Here is a 22,216-nt window from a genome sequence, read left to right as displayed (position 1 = left end):
GCATTTCAAAGTGTTGGTGACTCTGCAAAGTCTAACCTACCTAAAACCTTGCTCCAGGATACTGGTTAAGAGTAATATTTTCACTAGAACTTGCCACAGTGCATCAAGAAATAAGAAGAAGAAATAAGAGCACGATGTATGAAGACCAGGTTGCACACTATAGCGTGCACATTTCACTATGATTTGTGTGTGACTTGGGCTTCATTTTGTGATCTGACTGATGTAATAATCAGTTGCATCGCAAAATGTGGATTCATAGAAAGTCACAAGACCTCCTGCTTCATGATTATTAAAGAGGCAGGAAGAATTCTGCAACCCTCCTGAGAATGCCTGCAAACGTGGGAATGGATGCAGGCGAGATGCAACAGATGCGCATCTATACATTTGCATTAATTCTAGGTGAATATTATTCTCAAACAAGTAGTGTTGTTCATTTCTAAAGCTAGCAGTGGCTTGGAATGTCCGTGCCCACACTTATCAACACACTTTGTGATCTAGTGCCCATTTGATGGCAGCCCCTGCTTTTATCATGTGCAAATAATTAAAAGCCACACTTGGCAGGCCATGGGCGGTTCAGTGGCAAGGGTGTGGGACAGACACAAAACAATTACATTTCCCTCCTAGACCATAATTATCCAACCATGGTATATTTCCCTTTCTTTTTTGCAATCCATCTCAGAAGTACATTAGTGACAATCACAAAAAGTACATTTTATTCTTTTATTATTTGCAAAAGATATTTTTCTATTTTTCAAAGCATTTTATATATATATTTCATTCTTTTTCTTCAAGACAACTCATTTTATCTCATGTCTATATCAACAGAATAGTATTACTTTTCATTCCATGAGCACATTATATCATAGTTTATACAAATAGAAAAATCAACACATAATATATACAGTATAAAAAAGAGAAAATATAAAAAAATCACAATTCATCAAGAAAGAATCACAATTTATCAAAAACATGTATACCCCCTGGATACACACCACTCTCACACCAATTGTACTGACACACTTTCACCCTCACTGAAAACTTTCAAACAAAATCTGTACAAGGATAGGATCTAATTGACAAAGAATATCTCTGCCAAAAAGTAAATATCAAAACACAGAATGAGATTCCGCACTAGGTCGACGCCCGTTTCGGTGGGACAAAGCCACCTTCCTCAGGACCTTTCCAGATTCAGACATGCATTTCCCAGGGGACATAGAAAAAAGGAATCCTTTCTCCAAAATCACAAAACTGCTACAAAGTCTAAGTACAGGATAAGATTTGCTAGCCCAGAGAGCATTGAATGAACTATCCAATGTTATTGCAAGGACGCATTACATTTCTTTCTAAGAAGTAGTATCCATAAAAAATAAATGCTCGAACATGTGTCCCATCAGTTTCTGATTAAGGGCAGATCTTTTAAATTATCTTCAGCTTCTCGGTATAGAGTCTAGTTGTCCTTCCCAGATCAAATATATATTCCCATGTCACTCGGGTGTACAAGCCTTGCCTTAATAAAACGCTGCTTCAAGTCATCGTGTCGGCCGTCCTCAAGACACGTATTGCAGTAAGGATCCGAGATAGGGTGTGGGACAGCACAGCCCTTTTGACTGCAGAACGCGGAGGGAGGCTCACGTGCCAGCACCACCGTTTTAGGAAACAGGCTTGAAGCAGGGACGTAACACAGCAGCCCTTCCCCACCCCACTCCTCTGCCCCACCTTCAGCCGAATGCCTGTGAGAATCCCAGGGATATGGGAGAATCAAAGGCCCCCGGGAGGAAGGGGGCGTGTGAGAGCTTTGTGTCAGTGCGAGTGTACGTGTGTGTGCTTGCTATTGTGTCCACAGGCCCGAACCAGCAGAACTTTGATTAGGCAATCCCTATGTTTCAAAGTGGAATAAACTGCAATATGTAAATTGTATTGCTTTCTGATAATATTCAGGTTTTAAACTTCCTTTCGGACCCACCTGTGAGTTTGACTGTGCTGTGGAGGTTGTGAACGCCCCTCCGCTTCTGGGTCAGTTTCCTGTGTTGCTGCCGCTGCCCCTCGCCGCACCCGCTCCGCGGGTGCCGCTTCGCGGCTTCAGGGAGAGAAAAGCTGTGCTTAAAGGCTCCTGGAGGCGCTTGAGACAGACATTGCGCCAGCGCTCTAGCAGGGACTCGGAGGTCCAGGAGTCCCTGCTCTCCCAGGTGCAATTGCGGACGCGCCCACCACCAGACACGCCCCCCGCCTGACCAGCGAGAAAAGGTGCGTGTCTCCTGACATCCTTGGGACCCACCTGTGAGTTTGACGGGACTGTGGAGGTTGTGAACGCCCCTCCGCTTCTGGGTCAGTTTCCTGTGTTGCTGCCGCTGCCCCTCGCCGCACCCGCTCCGCGGGTGCCGCTTCGCGGCTTCAGGGAGAGAATAGCTGTGCTTAAAGGCTCCTGGAGGCGCTTGGGACAGACATTGCGCCAGCGCTCTAGCAGGGACTCGGACGTCCAGGAGTCCCTGCTCTCCCAGGTGCAATTGCGGACGCGCCCACCACCAGACACGCCCCCGCCTGACCAGCGAGAAAAGGCGCGTGTCTCCTGACATCCTTGGGACCCACCTGTGAGTTTGACGGTGCTGTGGAGGTTGTGAACGCCCCTCCGCTTCTGGGTCAGTTTCCTGTGTTGCTGCCGCTGCCCCTCGCCGCACCCGCTCCGCGGGTGCCGCTTCGCGGCTTCAGGGAGAGAAAAGCTGTGCTTAAAGGCTCCTGGAGGCGCTTGAGACAGACATTGCGCCAGCGCTCTAGCAGGGACTCGGAGGTCCAGGAGTCCCTGCTCTCCCAGGTGCAATTGCGGACGCGCCCACTACCAGACACGCCCCCCGCCTGACCAGCGAGAAAAGGCGCGTGTCTCCTGACATCCTTGGGACCCACCTGTGAGTTTGACGGTGCTGTGGAGGTTGTGAACGCCCCTCCGCTTCTGGGTCAGTTTCCTGTGTTGCTGCCGCTGCCCCTCGCCGCACCCGCTCCGCGGGTGCCGCTTCGCGGCTTCAGGGAGAGAAAAGCTGTGCTTAAAGGATCCTGGAGGCGCTTGAGACAGACATTGCGCCAGCGCTCTAGCAGGGACTCAGAGGTCCAGGAGTCCCTGCTCTCCCAGGTGCAATTGCGGACGCGCCCACCACCAGACACGCCCCCCCCGCCTGACCAGCGAGAAAAGGCGCGTGTCTCCTGACATCCTTGGGACCCACCTGTGAGTTTGACGGTGCTGTGGAGGTTGTGAACGCCCCTCCGCTTCTGGGTCAGTTTCCTGTGTTGCTGCCGCTGCCCCTCGCCGCACCCGCTCCGCGGGTGCCGCTTCGCGGCTTCAGGGAGAGAAAAGCTGTGCTTAAAGGCTCCTGGAGGCGCTTGAGACAGACATTGCGCCAGCGCTCTAGCAGGGACTCGGAGGTCCAGGAGTCCCTGCTCTCCCAGGTGCAATTGCGGACGCGCCCACCACCAGACACGCCCCCCGCCTGCAACGTGCTTACTTCACGTCTTGCTAGGCGCTCAGCGGGACGCGAGCGGGACGCCGAGCGAAGCCCGAGCAAAGGGCGGGCCGTCTGTGGCCGTCAGGGGCTGTCAAGGCTGGGCTGGGCCAGGTCCCTTTCATTTCCATCATCAACAGTGAGTACATACGGCCTGTGTGAGACCCCGTGCTGTTTCCTGCAATCATGTCCACCCGCTCCGGAAAACTTCTTAGGAGTGATGGTGAAAGGGGGTCCATTGCCGGGAGCCCTGTTATAGGAACTATGGACCGCTTCATCACCAGGGTGGCGGCGGTGATTGAAAAGGAGATTGCCATGTCTGAGAGGCGCCTATCTGAGGTTTACCTCCCTTCAAGACGTTCTTCCTTGGGGGTTGCTGCCCAGTCGCTTACACCGGCTAGTGAGCGGGTTGACTCTGCTCTTCCACCCGGTGTGTCTGGCTACTCTATAGACCCCCCGAGTTTGATGAAATAGGGCAAAATATAGATAGGCTGGAAAATCTGGCCGCACTTCTCCCTATTGCCCCTGTGGTAGATAGTGGATCCAGTATACTGTCTTCGCCAGTATCACCTAAACCCCTTAAGGAGTCCACCAACGATCCCTTGCCTCCAAAACCGCCTACCCCCACCATAGTTATACTAGATGGGGAGATAGACAGGGAGTCTCTAAACATCCAAACTCCCGAAACCAGGCAGGAAAATAGGCTCCCAAATAAAAAGGCAAGGAAATGCAAAAAGGGTAGACTAGTGAGACAGGCCGCTCTTTACCAAAGTGTAAGAAAGCACACTGGTCCTGGCATGAGAAACATAAGGGGTCGGTCTATAGAGAATGAAGTCGACATAGGAGGGGATGTTGTGTTTTCTCCCAGGGGGCCACACTTAGATGTTAACACTGCCAAGGCTTCTGAGCCCACTGACTCTGTAACAATGGATATCATCCTTGAGAAGTTAGATAGTCTCTTGAGGCCTCTACTAACTCAGGTTAAGGGTCTAGGGGTGAGGATAGATAAATTAGAGCAATCAACCCTTGACGGGTTCCACTCACTCAAAAATACATTTAAACAACAAACCAGAGTGAGTGAAAATCAGGACACGGGCGCAAAGGGGAATAAACCACCACCTCAGAGAAACTCTAAGCCCTCAACCTGTCAAAATAAGGTTGACTCTAATAGTGCATTAACCTCAGCTCCCAAATCTCCTCCCCGCCTCAAAGCAGGACCAATACACACGGGGCCACCAACACACCTAGAACCTGCCTTAAATAAACCCAAGTCTCTCCCACAAAAGCAGCCACAGACAGCTAGTGGTAAAACGAAAGACACTCAAACACCAGGCACATGCAACAAATCGCATGAATTAGTGACAGGGAAAGCTCCTAGATCTGTACCCCAACCTATAGTCCCAGCCACCACTTTATCGGCCCCTAGTAACCCAGTACGCCGGATACCTCCAGTAAATCTCCCGCCAGACTGTCAACCTTTTGTTGCTGTTATGGTTAATGTTCCTCCCCTAAAGGAAGGCCAGATGGAAAACCATCAATCACTTAAGAATAAGTGCATCCATTGGCTGAAGGCAAACAAGCCAATTCCGTTGGGTGTGGATGGTATTATCCTAAGTGTCCGTAGAGTAGGGTGGGTAGGCCAGGGAAAAAAAAACCCAGGAGGGGGATTGCATAATCATAAATTTTCAAGACCCTAGAGTAGTGCCCTCGATCTGTACTCCTATTAAAAACATGGGGGCTCCAGGGGTTAAAGTGGTAGATCTTTCTTATTTCTACCCCAGGCATATCGTTAGCTTAACTGGAGGAAGTTTAAGCTCCCCTGAATGCAGTCAAAACTGGGAGACACAGTGGGCAGGGCCTACGGGGGGCACAAGGGTGAATTATTTGTGGGCACCAGGGCCCTACTGACTGGAAATTGGGAGTAGAGTAGACCCAATTGGAGCATCACCCACCCAAACTAACCTTGAAAGCGGGGTAGTAGCCCCTAAAGTCACCCCCAAGCCCCCTGCTCCCCTCTGACACCCTTGAGGAGGATTACAGACAGGGACATTCTCGCACCCAGCGACACTCCAGCTGTGACGGACCTAGTCTTTAAGGTTTTCAGCTGGAATGTCGCAGGGATTGCAAGAAAACTGGCCCAACCAGGTTTTACTGCTTGGGTTGATGAGCATTCCCTGTGCATTTTCCAAGAGACATGGAGCCTGGTGTCGGATCATAGGGTGGGATTTTCTTCCTATTTCTCCCCTGCACAAGTATCGGAAACAGGGAGAGGGCGACCTTCGGGTGGCCTTCTCATTTGGGTCGCAGCCTCTCTAGACTGTAGAGTAGAGGAGTTTCCCACAGGCTGCCCGGACATACAAAATATCACCCTAATAGATCAAAGGGGAAGACTGGTCCTAAATGTTTATAATGTTTATGCCCGGGGGACCAAGGGTGGGAGAAAGTCTCCTGTAATATCTCTCCTCGAGACTTTGCTAAAGAATACCCCATACAAGACACGCACACTGGTTGCGGGCGACATGAACTGCACGTACGAGCCCTTGGGCTCGGACGTTGCCCTCGACCAAGACGAGGATGATGTCAGGCTAGGGATCCCCGTACTGGAAATCCCACCGATTAGAAGGTGGACAGAAGTGGTGCTCCAGCTATATTCACTGACCCTTGAATTTAACTTAAGGGCAGCAAATGGGAGGACAACCTCGGATAGGGGGGGTGCCCACACGTTTAACAGGCCAGGACACACCTCTAGGGTAGATTATTTACTAATAGATGTATACCTATGGTCATATGTAAGGGATATGCAGGTGGTCCCTACGACTGAAAGCGACCACAATCCAGTCTCTTTAAGCATGGACCAGTGGTGGTGTCCCACAAGGAAGGACAATACTAACCTGGTAGCTGTACCCCTGGATGAGTCTGAAGTCTCCCCATGTGGTAGACGCATAAAATGGGCGAAACTGGTCCTCTCTGAGGCAAAGGTAGGGGAAATTTTAACCCTCTTAAATCATGTGGTGACAACCCTCGGGTCCTCCCTAGAAGGGGTGGGTAGAGTGAGTGGGCTTTTTGTCTCCTTGGTGGAAGCCTTGACTAATGTGTTTACCTCACACCCTAGTAAGTCGGGTAACACATTTTTTTTTTAAAAACTAGATAATGGTTGGTATACCCAAACATGTAGGGCACTTAAGGCAAACTTAGTTGAGGCAGTAAAACATAAACCCCGTAATGTGATACAGGAAGCAAGGAAGGCCTATAATGAGTCACTCAAAATGGCTAGGAGGGAGTGGGAGGAAAAATTCTGGGAAGACCTGCTCCAAGCCAGTAAAAGTAAGGACTCAAGGGCCTTCTGGAATCTTATAGCCACACGGAACAAACCCGATGCAGCTATGAGACCCTGCAGCATCCCGCCTCAAAATTGGGTAAAACATTTTGGGGCTTTATATCTCCCTCCAGATGGGGAACTGAATGGTGGGTGGAACCTTACGCTAGCAATTGAACCTCACGCCTATGATCTCTTCACTCCCATAGAGATTGAAAAGGTCATAGGGTGGGTAGCGCCTCGTAAGGCAGCAGGCCCAGACGGCCTCCCGGGGGATCTCATGAGGGCATACCCAGTGGAATGGGGAAGGATTATTGCTGCTCTGCATGATGGGAGGGGCAGTGCCAGAATCCTGGAAAGGGGCGGTGGTGGTCCCGATTTATAAAAAAGGATGTAGGGAAGCCCCGGGGAACTACCGCCCCATAAGCCTGATAGACTCCACCCAAAAGATAGCTGGTAAAGCCATCCTCGGAAGGATCCTCCATTGGGTGGAGGAGAACAAAATCTTATCGGACTTTCAGGCAGGTTTTCGGGCTGGAATGGGGACAATAGAGCAGGTGTTTAGGTTGGCACTACTGGGGTGGAAGGTGGTGGAGCTAGGCAAGGGTAGTCTTTACTTGGCCTTTATAGACCTGAAGACTGCCTTTGACCTAGTCCCCCGGGAAGAGCTTTGGAGGGTGCTTTATGAGCTGGGATTACCCCCTTACATCCTGTCCCTCCTCATTAGCCTCCATGCCCATACCTTTGCACAGGTCCGTTGGGGTAAAAACGGAGAACTCACCGAGAAGATACCAGTGTCCAGGGGTGTAAGACAGGGCTGCGTCTTGGCGCCCACCCTATTTTCACTTTATGTGAATGGGGTGGTAGAACATCTTCAACAAGAACCAGCTGACGCCCCCTGTCTCGGAGGAGTCCGGATCCCCACTCTGCTTTTTGCGGACGACACGCTTTTGATCTCGAAGACTCCCCAAGGCCTCCAGAAATTGCTAACGCGTTTCCAGGAGTTTTGTGCCGCAAAAGGGTTAATAATTAACGTGGACAAAACAAAATATTTAGTCCTAAATCCACCGAGGAAACTGGGCCGCCCACCAACGCTTAATTCTGTTGCCTTGGAGAAAGTGTCCGAATTCGATTACCTTGGCATTCGGATAACGGACAGGCTGTCCTGGGCAAATCACATCAATAAAATGGTCCTTAACCACAGGAGAGTAGGAGGAGCTCTCATGAGGGAGTTCCGGGCCTGAACTAGGAGATCACTCACCCCGGTAATTGATATCTACAAGGCCAAGGTAGTGATATCAGCCTTGTATGGGGCAGAACTGTGGGGCCACTGCCGACTGGACACCTTGGCGACTGCGGAGAGCAAACTACTAAAATCCTTCATTTCTATCCCACTGAGCACACCGTCCGTACCAGTGTTGTTGGATACAGGCTGTAAAAACATTAAAGATCAAGCCCAGCTTCGCCCTCTCCTCTTATGGACACGAATATGGAGGAGTGAAGAGTTAAAATCCTACGCTGATGGCCTGGGGGAAATAATGAGTTTGGGGGGTTGGGCCAAGATAAGATGGCTAAGAGAAACTAAAAAGCTTCTGGTAAAGATTGGATTGGGGCACTATTGGTTAACACGTTCAGCCCCTCCGAAAGAAGTTGTTAAGGCCCTTTTCTGGAAGTGGACTGCGGAGCAACTAATTACAAGCTCAAACCACTGCAAGTCTACTGTTGCCTTCTTATTAATCAAAGACATTGTGGCCTTTGAACCCTACCTGGACCTGATTACCCTCCCCTTTGATCGAGCCCTTTATTTTAAATTCAGAGTTGGATCCCTCCCGCTTGGTACTGTGACATCAAATTGGAAATCAGCGGCCCGTACGTCCCCCAATTGTGCTTGTTGCCCGAGTAGGGTAGAGTCCATCGCGCATGTTTTATTTGAATGCCCGGACTATGCAAGGCCTAGGAGCCTTTGGTTGAAACCTCTTTGCCAAAACATGGGTACACGTAGCCACTTAGTAGCCTTGCGCATCCTAACTACGGACACATCCCCCCTATTGTATGTGGAACAGCAAAATTTTTAAAACAGTTTTGGCTTATTCGATGTAAGAGATTGTCAGTAGCAGTTTAATCCTTTTTTTAGCTAAATTATTTGGGCACCTCATGCCCTTTTATCGTTTTTAAATGAGTCCTTATACTGACTTCTTAAAGTGATGCTTTTTGTACATTGTAATGTTTGTATTGTAAATGTGCTTATAAGATATCTTGCATATCGAATAAAAGCTTATGACTGATTGACTGACTTCCTTTCGGTTTCTAAAGGAGCACAAAGTAAATAATGTCCCAACCAGCCAAAGTGCACAGCACTTCCACTTATTTAAGCAGACTGTGTCTAAAATTCCCTCTTCGGCCTCCAATGTTCTATTTAAGCAATAATGAACAAGGGACAGTGCGTATCAAAGGAGGAGAGCAAGGAGATGACTGGGAACATGGGGAAGAGAACGAACCAAGGATGTGGCTGGGCACTGGGAGGTGTAGTCTCAATGGGAGTAAATGCATAAACAAGGCACAGACCTGGTAGCACACTTATTGGGCAATTGACGCCTCACACTACACTGGCTCGGCAGTGGTAGCCACGCCTCTCTCCCAAAGATTTGGCCAAGAGAAGAGACGCCTCCTGACACCATCCAGCCTTCTAGGCTCTGCCAGCTAGTCACGAACAGGCAGAAATATTGATTGCACTTACCCAAACACATTTCAGGCTCATACTTTTCAGGGAAAGTTGCACGTTTAAAGCCACAGATTACATTTTTAATGAAACTGCACTACAGCAACAGCACCGGCCCTGATGTAATATTAATGGCCGCCAAGCAGCACACTAGCAGCAGAAAGTCTTTTAGGCGGTTACGTAACACATAGCTAAACTAATTATTTGCAGTGAAAGGATCCCATACCCCGGCAGCCTCCGATGGATCAGTGAGAACAAGACTATGGAGACGCTCATTAGCGTCCCTCAAATGTCAGACACCGGGAGGAAAGGAGAGGCCTGACAGGGAAGGAGAGACAGCGACACAGAGATCTGGAAGGGAAGGGGTGCGAAAAAGACAGCGAGGTACAATGATGGATGAGGTGGCGATGCGAGAAACGGAGCTGGCACAAAGAGGGGAGAGTGCGTGAGGTAGACGGGGACCGCAGGTTAGACATAGGAAATGAGGGAAGGTTTGTGCGAGAGAGCAGGATAGATGGGGAGAGCCGGAGAGAGCAGTAAATACAGACATAAGTGAAGAGCATGGCCGCGCAGAATGCACAGATGGGGGCTGCAGCGGGAGAGAGAGAGGCAGAGGGAGTTGTGTGCACGTGCACTGCGCACGAAACCACTGCTAAGCAGCATTTAATTGGAATTGGTCGGGGAGGGGTGGAGCGTGCATGCTTGTGTGCGTGATAGTAAGCTGGTCGCCGGGAAAGTAGCACTTTCCCAAGCAGCCTACTAAATGTCTCGGCCGAGATCAGCGCATGCTCTGGATCAGGTCAAGACCCAAAAATGGATAGATCACTGTGTATGTACAAGTCAAGAGTGCAATGTAAAGGGCGTAGAAATGATATTTAAAAAGTCTTTCAAAGCAGTCATTGAAAAAACAAAAACAGATAAAAAAGGAAGATGGGTGATTGTAAAAACAAGGATATATAATAATTTATATACATTAGTGGGGTACAATGGCCCCAACTTGGACGACCCTGAACCACTTCAAAATGTATACTCCCGTTTATTGACAACTCAAGCAACAATAATAATGGGCGGAGACTTTAATATGATTCTAAATCCTAAAGTAGATCGACACCCAGAAAAAAACTTCCCCAATCTTCCGAAGATGAGAGAATGTTTCGGGTTGGGCATCAAGGATCTAGGCATTGTGGATGTATGGAAGGATAAAGGAAACAAAACACACAAATTTACCCTAAAAAATAAAAGGCTAGGTCATGCCTCTAGAATTGATTTTTTTCTGATTGACAGAAGCCTGGTGGATCACACAAAGAATGTTGAACATATACCAGAGCACTTCTCGGACCACTCAGCACTGCAACTTAGCCTTAACTTAAAAACCTCCCTCTGCAATCAAAGATAAACAGTGGATAGAAGCATTCTCATAGACACACCATGTACGGACAGGCTGGCAGATCAGATAGAAATGTTTTTCCAAATGAACAAAGAAGGCACAACAAAACAAATAGCCTGGGACGCCTGTAAGGCTTTTATCAGGGGGAGAATCATCAACATCGCAGGGCATAAGAACAAGGTGAAAAAGAACTTTATTAAACAAATTGAAAAAGAACTGGATACTCTGGACCAAGAACTCAAGGAAAGAAAAACTGACGAAGAGAAGGCAGTAATAGAGGAAAAAAGGAAAGGAAAAAAGATAGAACTAGTTGACTTCCTCAAAACAATAGTAGGAGATAGATGGGAGGCCAGTGAACTGTCGCGCTATGAATATGGTGAAGGTTGTGGGGGAATCCTGGCGTGGAAAACGAAGACTGAATCAGTTCGAAATAAGGTCACAAGAATACAGAATGAAGGCAAACCTGGTTATTGCCTGGAAGATATAGAAATTAGGCAAGAATTTGCAAATTTCTTTGATAAACTGTACATGGAAGAAACATCTAGCCCTGGGGATTTAGGCATGGCTGAAATGCCCACCTCTGGGCCGCAAGCTCCGCCTCCGGCCCGGAAGCTCCGCCTCCAGCCTGGAAGCTCCGCCTCCGGGCCGCAAGCTCTGCTCCCAAGCCTGAAATTCCGCCCCCGGGCCGTAATTTACGGCCCGAGTTCGGACGTAAAGTTAGTAGTCTTAAGTCTATTCTGTGAATACCGAAAGTAGTAAGTTCATTCTGTGAATCCCGAAAGTAGTAAGTTCACTCTGTGAATCCCGAAAGTAGTAAGTGCATTCTGTAAATACCAAATAGTAGTAAGTTTAGGATTTAGTCTTAAGTTCATTCTGTGAATCGGGCCCAGAGAGAGGCACAAGACAAGGGTGCCCCACTCCCCACTTCTTTTTAACTTCTCTATAAAGCCCTTAGCGTGTCTCTTAAGAAGGGAAGAGGGGATTACACCCTTCAAATATCAGGACTGGAAAAAAAAGACGCACTGTATGCAGATGACTTAATGATATTCACTGATGACCTAAACAGCTCACTCCCAAAGATCAAAGAGAACATAAAACAATTTGGGGTATTTTCAGGTTATCTTGTGAACCAAGCAAAGTCGGAAATTCTGGAATGGAACACAAACTCTGGAAACCCATTAGTGAAGGAAAAAATAAAATATTTAGGGATAGAATATACAAAAGAACTAGATATGATACCAAGTAAGAACTTTGTTAGAGTACACAAAGACATAAGGAAGCTTCTCAAAGCAGTGGCAGGTTTACAATTGTCCTTCTTAGGGAATTCTAATCCAATTAAAATGAATATACTGCCAAAGTTTACTTACATATTCAGTTCTATCCCATTGGACTTTAAGACAGAACAAATAAAAAAGCTGCAGGGGGAGATATCTAGTTTTATTTGGGCTGCCAAGGGGGTAAGAATAGGGTGTAAAAAAATAAAAAGGAATAAAGCGCAGGGAGGAAACGCAAGTCCAGACATCCTAGAGCATTGCAGAGCTTTCCAGTTTAAAAATATAAGGAGACTCCTGGGTAAGTGGGAGGCATGGCCGACCTATCTGAAAGCCTTAATCAGTCAGGATAGTGACCACTACCTTTACAAATTTGAACATCCCAAGTACTTTAAAAAGATCAAATTAAAGACACTGAAATCAGCTGCAAAAACCTGGTATGGAATAAGAATGATTTTAAAAATCCCTTACTACAGCAAGTACCCACCAATCTGGGACTCCCCAGGAACCCCTGAATATCTGAAAGACAGGCTAGTAACCCCCTTAACCCTTTCGATGCTGATGACGAGCTCAGCTCGTCATGATGCACAGTTGAGCTGTGCTGATGACGAGCTGAGCTCGTCATGAATACAGCCTAAGAGCAATTTCCAGCACAGGGGGGGGAAACGCCTAGCAGCCAAGGTGTTAAAAGAAGCAAACATAAACAATTGGGGGCAGTTAATAGAGAATAATAAAATCATAGGGTGGGAGACCCTAAACACGAAACCCAAGGATTGTTAGCGAGATTTAAATACTATCAATTGAACAGCTGGATAAAGGATATAAAGGAAAAACTACAAGGAGACGAAGTTGTTGAGCAAAAGCTACTGTGCACAACATTTTTCAAGAAGGAGATATCATATTGGTACTGGGCTCTGATTAAAAGCTGGAGAATCAGAGTATGAAGCCCCAAAAGAAATCTGGGGGAAATCCCTGCCATGGTTGGACATCTCTCACTACTGGCAACCCTTGATGGCAATTCTAGGCCACGTGGTAAGGTCTGCCCCATTGAAGAAAAAACACCTTTACATGACACATAGATCGTATTGGACTCCGAAAATATTGTCAAAGATCGACAGTAACAAGGTAAAAAAATGCCCTAAATGTGGGGAGGAGAGAGCAGACGACCTGTATATGTTCCCGGATTGCGTACAGCTGGAGAACTTCTGGAAACAGACGGGTAAGACTCTTCTGATGTGCTTGAACAGCCCATAGAGGTAAGCATGGAAGCAGTTATTTTTGGGAATAACCAAAACACAAGCCATTCCATATTGAATAAAGATCAGGAAAATATTTTTTTCCTATTAATACTGTTAGCCAGAACAGAGATATGCATTAATTGGATAAAAGCTACTCCACCAATACATAATGAATGCCTAAACTCCATACTAAGGGTATATAAATTTGATAACCAAGGTAGAAAGAGTAAGATTTTAGAATATTTGGGAACGATACATCCAGACAAAACAACAGGGTGTCCAATGATTAAGGCAACAGCAACAAAGATTTCAAGCAGGATCTTGAATTACGTAGTCATCATGGCTAGCTCTATCCCACCTCCCAACAATCTCTGTGCCTGGAGGTGGACAAAAAGAGGTCCCTGAGGATAAGGTTAGTTGTATCCCTTGCACAATATTGTAAGGTCATAGTGCGTCGGGCAAGGAGCACATTAAGGGGCCTCTGACTCCTCCAAAACTCCCAAAAAGTTTGCTAGATGAGGACAAAAAAAAATGAGAGAATGCAGCAGTCCCCAGCCTTCTGAACCGCCGAGGCAGCGCAGAGTTGGCTTAAGGTAAGTGTGTTTTATTTTATTTTTCAATTGTTTGGTGTGTGCGTGCATGTATGAATGTTTGGAAAAGAGAGTTGTGAAGGAATGTGTTTGTGTGTGTGCGTGCATGTGTGAGTGCATGGTTGTGAGTGTTATGTGTATGTGTGCTTGTGTCCCCCTCCCTCCAAAACCTAACGGCCGCCACTGCCTGTGACACTTATGTTCGGTATAGCAATGACAACCAAGTTACCTCAATGGATAATCAGAAAGAAAAATGAGAATCCAGCTCTGATAAAAGTATATGCTGACAACATGCAAAGAATATCTTTAGGAGAGGGGAGTGAGTGCTCACACGCCAGATGTGGAAAACAAATCTGATGCTCCCTTTGATGCAGAACCTTTTCAAGTAGTGTCTACAAAGGGACACATGGGACTGGCCTGCACCCTGGGAAGTCTAGTACCAGAGACTTTTCTGACTTTTGATGTTTAATTCCTTGTTCAGCAGTGCCACCTGATGAAGAAGAGACTGATTCCAACACACTAGTGACTGCTATTGCCTTTGCATCATCAACGCAGATCCTGGACATTAATGGCGACAAGTCGCAATTTCCAGTCAGAAGATAGGGTCAACCAATTAAAGTGCCAAAAAGATTGATTGAAGAGATTTAATTGTATGTGTGTGTGTGTGTCTATATATAGACCATATATATATATATATATATATATATATATATATATATATATATATATATTACCTACTGGCGGTTGCCAGTAGGTAGTTATAGTTAGAACCTACTTTCCATAGGAAATCCACAACATTCTATTTGGAATAACTTTGGCGCCGGTGGACGATTCTTCGTGAATTTCTCCAAGAAAATTGCCTGTTCAGTTCCGCTCCTTCCCCGAAAGTTTAGGGGTGGGGGCCGAGAAAAAAGGGGGGTGCCAAAACATGTTTTCCCAATGCAATTTTCCATAGGGACCTTTAGCCAGGGCTACAGCCCGAACGGCTGAACTGAATGACACCAAATTTGGCAGAGAGGTAGAGTTCGGTTCGCAGATTGTGCTTTTTATTAAATGGTGTAAATCTGTTCAGTAGTTCCTTAGAAAATTACACGTAAAATCATAGCGATATCTAGAGACGGAGTACAGCACGCGCATGGAAATCCGTACAATTACGAGCACGAGCTGCATGCTGATTGGCTGTCAACTGTGTGTGAACACTCCAAACCAGGAAGTGTTGGTAGCCATCTTGTTCGTCGCTAGAAGTGACTCACAAGAAAACAGTAAAACAAAGTTGAGAAATAAGGAAAGGAGGCAGGGTAGAAACATCCTGACCCTCTAGGCTTGCTCAGGGGGTCGAACATGGATCTTAAGGCTCAAATTTTGTTTTTTTTAAAATAAAAAATCGTGGGGTATGCTTATGGTATACTTATGCGGTGGAAAAGGGAAATATAAAATAGAAGTCTGTTTTTTTCATTAGGTCCCGGGGGGGCTAATTTCGGGGGCAATATTTTTCATAGTGGGGTGCTTGTAAGGTGCCCCGAGCACCGGGGAACGCCACCTCTCTGTGGTTTAATTTTGAAGTATGCGGGGGGGTTACGGTCCTCTTTTTTTAAAGTGTGTTTCCAGCTCTCCCTCTTTCTCTCCCCGTACACGTCACGGGGACCACCACCTTCCTGGGGCAGTAATATGTAAAATGACCTTCCAGCCCCGGGTACCTGCACTCCCCGGGGTTTTTTAATGTTGGGAGAAGGTTGCGCTGCCCGCCTCCTGGAACCCTTGGTGGCCATGGGGTCCACCATCTCCCAGGGTCGGTTCTTGCAGTGTCTAGGGGTGCGTACTTCCGGGACACTGCTGTTTGGTATGGTAGGGTGGTACCGTCGCCTCTTTCACTTTACCACAGGAAATCGCTTTCCTATTTGAAAAAGAGAGTAAGTTAATCTGTTGTCTCTTTCAAGAAAGCAGATTGTTTTTTGAAAGAGAGAGCAGCATATAAGGTGATGTCTCTGATAAAGCAATGCCGGCTCTCGAAGGACGCGGGGAGCCGTCTGCGATCGTGGAGGCATTGGGGCTAAAAAAAAAAAAAGTTATTTTTAAGAACTAACTTTACTGGTAAAAAAAAAGAGCTATATGTCTATGATAGTATGTAAAACTTTCCATTTTTTTTGTGCACCAGTTGTACTCTCTACGCATGCGCAGCCTCGTTTCCAAGCCCACGTTTTTTTCTTTTTCTTCAAGTTCGCCAAGCAAACCTCTCCTCATTTCAGGTATTAAATTTGCCGCTTTCTTTTCCCGGGCCGTGTGTGTCATCCGCTGCTATACTTTTGTAATATATTAATAAACATATTGTATCCATGTTTATTTGAAATGTAGTGTTGAGGCGCCAAACGTTGATTACATACTCCGTCCACCGCCATTTTAGTAGTTTTTCTCCGTTATTTTTATTATACATGTTACTTTCATTTTACTCTCCGCTTATCTTCTCTAAGATCCATGAGATTTCCTGGCTCAGAGACCACGGTGTTTGATCTTGGCCTCTGATCTTATGACTTGGTCACACATATACCTAAAAACTGATTTGAAGGACGTAAGCCAGAGCCATTACAACGCATGTTCGTCAACACAAAGATATTATTAGGATTATGCGTTTATCATGCGTGGTACATGTTTACTAGTTGTAAAATCATGCGTGGTAAAGGCATGTGTGGTAAAGCCATATGCGTGCTAATAGCTTCGTGGTGACGATCACGTGTGGTTATGAGACCGCGTTGCAATGGCTGTTCCCCCCAGGACACTGCAGGAACCGGGTCTGGGCGTGGTGGACTCCAGGGTAGCAGATGGAGGGCACGCAGGCCCTCTCATACAATATAGACATTTTTGTGGGGTGATTGTTTCCGTGGTTTGAGGGGCGTCATTGAGGCCCACACTTAATTTTGTAGGGTGGTAGGTTTGCATGGGGAAATGTCACAAGAGGTTTGTAAATGTGGTACACATTGTTTCGTATTAGTTTGATTTCTTTACCATGTTGTAGTGTACCCAGAGAAAATATATGTCAGTACTTTTCAATCTTACTCTTGAACATCTTACTATAGTACTTCAACATTATAAATATTATTTTTATTGTGGACCGTCAACCCCCCCACAAAAAAAAAGAAGTATGTCCTTTTTTTAATTAACTTTTATTAAAAGATGAACTGTAGACGTAACTTAATGATAACTATATTATAAAGAACTAGAAAAATAACTTTAAAAAAACAATATTATAAACAAATTGTGAAGCGGACTCCAAAGGACGTTGGATTGGTAATCTGCATAATAAAAAAGAAAATTAGAGTTTAGAATTATGTAGATGTGAGTAAATGAGATGAAGCATTACAAGTCAAGGTAACAGTAGAATTTTAAGTGTGCAGTGTGCCTGGTACATTTTACTTCTGTTATAGTGCCTCGTTCAAGTGGTGTCTATACGGCAGTGCCTACTGCGTCAGTGCAACAAAAGTGGCACAATGGGATTGTAAATATGCCAACTTATTTCTAATGCATTTTTAACGAAGGCATTGTATATCTAGGCCTCTGTACTTACCGTTGTATAAACACTGCGGCCACCGGAGTTCACAACTTGACTTCAACCGTTGTTCTAGACGTCAAAGCAGACAGCATTTTCTATAAGTTGAAAAGAGAAAGATAAATCATGTCACAGAGAGTGAGAGAGAGAAAGAAAGAGAAAACAACATTAAAACTGTCTTGCAGAGTCTGGAGTTGAGATTTTTTCTTGAAAAGTTAGACGTAGATTTACAAGCTGATTGCGTCACTTTTCCCATGTTAAAAGTGATACAAAAGTGGCGTGATAAGCTTGTAGATCTTTTTGTCAGACTGTTGTAACCTATCTGTTGTCAGTGCTCGGAGGTAATTATACATTTTAGACAGTGAAGCTGCTGCACACTACCCACTGTCTCCTTTCACAAATGAAGGTAACACTACAGTTTTACGTGTGCAGTGTGCCTAGTACATTTCAGTTCTGTAATAGTGCCGCGATCAAGTGGTGTCTATATGGAAGTGCCTACTGCGTTACTGATACAAAAGTGGCAGAACGGGATTGTAAATATGCCGACTTATTTCTAATGCATTGTAATGAAGGCATTGTATATCTAGGCCTCTGTGCTTACTGTTGTATAAACCCTGCGGCCACCGGAGTTCACAACTTGACTTCAAATGTTGTTCTAGACGTCAAAGCAGACAGCAGTGTCTATAAGTTTAAAAGAGAAAGAGAAATTATGTCACAGAGAGTGAGAGAGAGAAAGAAAGAGAGAGAAAACAACATTAAAACTGTCTCACAGAGTCTGGAGTTGAGATTTTTTTGGGAAAAGTTAGACGTAGATTTACAAGCTGCTTGCGTCACTTTCCCATGTTAAAAGTGATACAAAAGTGGCGTAATAAGCTTGTAGATCTGTTTGTCAGACTGTTGTAACCTATCTGTTGTCAGTGCTCGGAGGTAATTATACATTTTAGACAGTGAAGCTGCTGCACACTACTCACTGTCTCCTTTCACAAATGAAGGTAACACTACAGTTTTACTTGTTTAGTGTGCCTATTACATTTCAGTTCTTTTATAGTGCCATGATCAAGTGGTGTCTATATGGAAGTGCCTACTGCGTTACTGACACAAAAGTGGCTCAACAGGATTGTAAATATACCAACTTATTTCTAATGTATTGTAATGAAGGCATTGTATATTTAGGCCTCTGTGATTACCGTTGTATAAACACTGCGGCCAAACACCGCGGCCAGTGGAAGTCACAACTTGAAGACACATTTTCTTCTACAGGTCAAAGCAAATAGCCTTTTCTATAAGTTTAAAAGAGAAAGAGAAATGATGTCACAGAGAGTGAGAGAGAGAAAGAAAGGGAAAACAACATTAAAACTGTCTCACAGAGTCTGGAGTTGAGATTTTTTCTTGAAAAGTTAGACGTAGATTTACAAGCTGCTTGTGTCACGTTTCCCATGTTAAAAGTGATACAAAAGTGACGTAATAAGCTTGTAGATCTGTTTGTCAGACAGTTGTAACCTATCTGTTGTCAGTGCTCGGAGGTAATTATACATTTTAGACAGTGAAGCTGCTGCACACTACCCACTGTCTCCTTTCACAAATGAAGGTAACACTACAGTTTTACGAGTTCAGTGTGCCTAGTACATTTCAGTTCTGTTATAGTGCCGCGATCAAGTGGTGTGCATATGGAAGTGCCTACTGTGTTACTGACACAAAAGTGGCAGAACGGGATTCTAAATATGCGGACTTATTTCTAATGCATTGTAATGAAGGCATTGTATATCTAGGCTGCTGTGCTTACCGTTGTATAAACACTGCAGCCAGTGGAATTCACAACTTGAAGACACCTTTTCTTCTACCGGTCGGAGCAGATAGCATTTTCTATAAGTTTAAAAGAGAAAGAGAAATGATGTCACAGAGAGTGAGAGAGAGAAAGAGAGAGAAAACAACATTAAAACTGTCTCGCAGAGAATGGAGTTGAGATTTTTTCTCGAAAATTTAGACATAGATTTGCAAGCTGCTTGCGTCACTTTTACTATGTTAAAAGTGACACAAAAGAGGCGTAATAAGCTTTTAGATCTGTTTGTCAGACTGTTGTAACCTATCTGTTGTCACTGCTGGGAAGTAATTATATATTTTAACACATTGAAGCTGGTGCAAACTACCCACTCACTCCTTTCATAGATAATTTGTTGTTTCGGAAGCAAAATTCTTTGTCACCTAGTGCCATTGATGTTATTGAAAGATGGTGCTCTACGTGTGGAGGAAGCCTTCACTGTAATCAAGAGAGTTAATCCTTTCAATTCAGATATGGTTGTATACAGCAGAGTGGAGATAGCAGCGTCCAAATCTTTAAAAAAGAAAGAGAAATGATGTGAGAGAGTAAGAAAGAGAAAGGGAAAAAAGGATAATAAAACGTAGGAGAGACACACACGACAGGGAAGGGGTACGTGAAGCCAGAGGCGCAACCACAGTCAAAAATATGGGGGCTGGGGGGCTAGAAAAAATTTGGGGTGGGTGTTTAGTTCAAGCAAAAAGAAGAGTGGAGCTGCAGGGGCTGTAAGCAGGGGGATTATCAAAGCCTTATTAAGAAGCAAAATGTCTTTAAAAGATCTGTGATGTACTCGGGTGCGACTGTGTGTGGGCTCAGGAAGCTATCTCATCCAAGCTGATGCCCCGTTAGCCCAATGTTTTTTTTTCGCCTGCTGCATACTACATATTCTCTCCTTTGACAGATAACTTGTCGTTGTTTCAGAAACAAGCTTGTTTGCTCACCTTGTGGTATTGCCGTTGTATGTGTTACATAATCCATCCTGAAACTGTACATCTAAAAGATATTAAAAGAAAGATGTTATGATCGGTAATTCTTGCTATATTAATTTGGAGTTAGATAATAAAGCGCTTTTATAGACGTTGATTGTCAGATTTCTACGAACTGTTTGTATTGTGAATATATTCCGGACATTTCAGCGATTATAAAAACGTTACTGCTCTGCTATTGGGAAAAACAATTAAACATGTAAATTAATACATTATGTAGGAGTGCATTCGTGTAAAATACTAAGTCGCATTTTTGAATGTAGTCAGCTACAACCCTTTGACTCCTTCCGATGCATACTCAAGCCTCACTGCTCACCTTTTTGTGGAAAAGACACCTTCTTCATGAGGTAGTTCCGATCTCCAACAAAGAAGTCTCATATATGGTGCCGAGTCTTGATATCTCTATGGCTAACGACATATTCGTGCTCCCATCATCATCATCGCAGGCTCTTCACCCGCTCAGTGCTTCGTGCACCACTAACTCAGTGACCAAAGAGGCCACGCATGTGGTACTGGGCCCCTTGTTCGGTGCTTTGGGAACAACTCTAAAATGGCGTACATCACGTGAGCTTTGTCTTTTTTATACATAGGGTCACGTGTGTAGTGACGGATACACTGAATGGGTGTGGTGTGGGTGTATACCAGTCATGAGGGAGTGTGTGTGTCGATCCGACAACTAGACCTGCAACTAAGAAATCACTACAATGGAAATTTGGGCTTTATAGTGTTGTTGTGTTTTCCTGGTAGCGTAAGAGTGGCTTTCTTTTTTGTATGTGATGTTACAATACGGTCACCATGTATGTAGCCTATTTTGTGACGTATTTTATTGTATAATGCTTTTCCAAAATTAGATGTGGTAGCGTGCTTTTAAATTAAACTGTGAAGTCTGCTTACGAGTTTGTTGAGTGTGGAAGTTTTTTTTTTCCGATTTTCTATTCTATTATAATTGTGCTGACTTTTCTCCTTTAGCGTGCAGTACTATATTATTTTATAAAATGTATAAGAGTTGAAATCATCTTTGAAAGTAGAATGTAAGCATGTAAGCTGCTGTTTGTGATGAAAAGCAATGCCTGTTCCCGCAGGAAGTGGGGAGCCGGCTGGGACCGAGGAGGCCTTGAGGTCTTCCCATGGTACGCAACGTTACATTTGAGCCCCGGGGGATGGGGTCATCGGGGATTATGAAAAATTAGTGATGAGGGCTATTTTTTTTAGGTTGATTTATGGTACGCGTACCAAGCAGGTATGGACGACGTACGGTGCGAAGTGTGGAAGTCGTCCCATAAGCGTACTGAAGGAAGAAAAAGAAGAATATTTTTCAGATATTTATGAAGTGTATGTGTTTGGATGTTGGGTGGCTCTAAAAAGAGCCCTTGTGTTTATTGGGAGATTTTAGTACCTACAAGTAAGTACCAATGCAGAGTCTAAAGTTCAAGAGGAATACTCTTTTTCCCTAATTTGTAAAATGTACACCGTCTCTCCTATAGAGGCCATCCATGTTGAAACGTAGATTGTTGTGGTAGATGGCCCAATTCTATAGTCTCGGAGAAAGGCTGAAACAGATTTATTCACATGTTTCCTAGCTTTTTCAATCTGTGGACAATAGTGGTTGGACCATTTCCATTTCTACCTTTGGCATATATTAGAATATACAAAGGCAGTTTTGGGGAACAGTGTCAACACTTGTTGAAAGGTGTACTTCATAAGCATTTCCAGACCTACCCCAGTCAAAGTGCCTAGGTCATTGCCACCACAGTGCACAATTATGAGGTCAGGGTGTTGGAGATGTAAAAAGAATTTCACCAATTGCATCAATTGATGCCACTTTAATCCTCTCTGTCCAATCCATTTAATGTCTACATTTGGT

At 45.1% G+C, this 22,216-nt stretch overlaps 1 protein-coding gene across 2 annotated transcripts in view; it reads right to left on the bottom strand.

Moving 5' to 3' along the window:
- LOC147708237 (uncharacterized) overlaps window positions 1–22,216 on the bottom strand; it is a 787,595-nt gene that overhangs the window by 65,491 nt on the left and 699,888 nt on the right. The window lies entirely within an intron of this gene.

This window comes from Lissotriton vulgaris, chromosome 6, assembly GCF_964263255.1.
Source record: "Lissotriton vulgaris chromosome 6, aLisVul1.2, whole genome shotgun sequence".
Taxonomy (NCBI): Eukaryota; Metazoa; Chordata; class Amphibia; order Caudata; family Salamandridae; genus Lissotriton; species Lissotriton vulgaris.
This window is presented reverse-complemented; position numbering and strand designations above follow the sequence as displayed.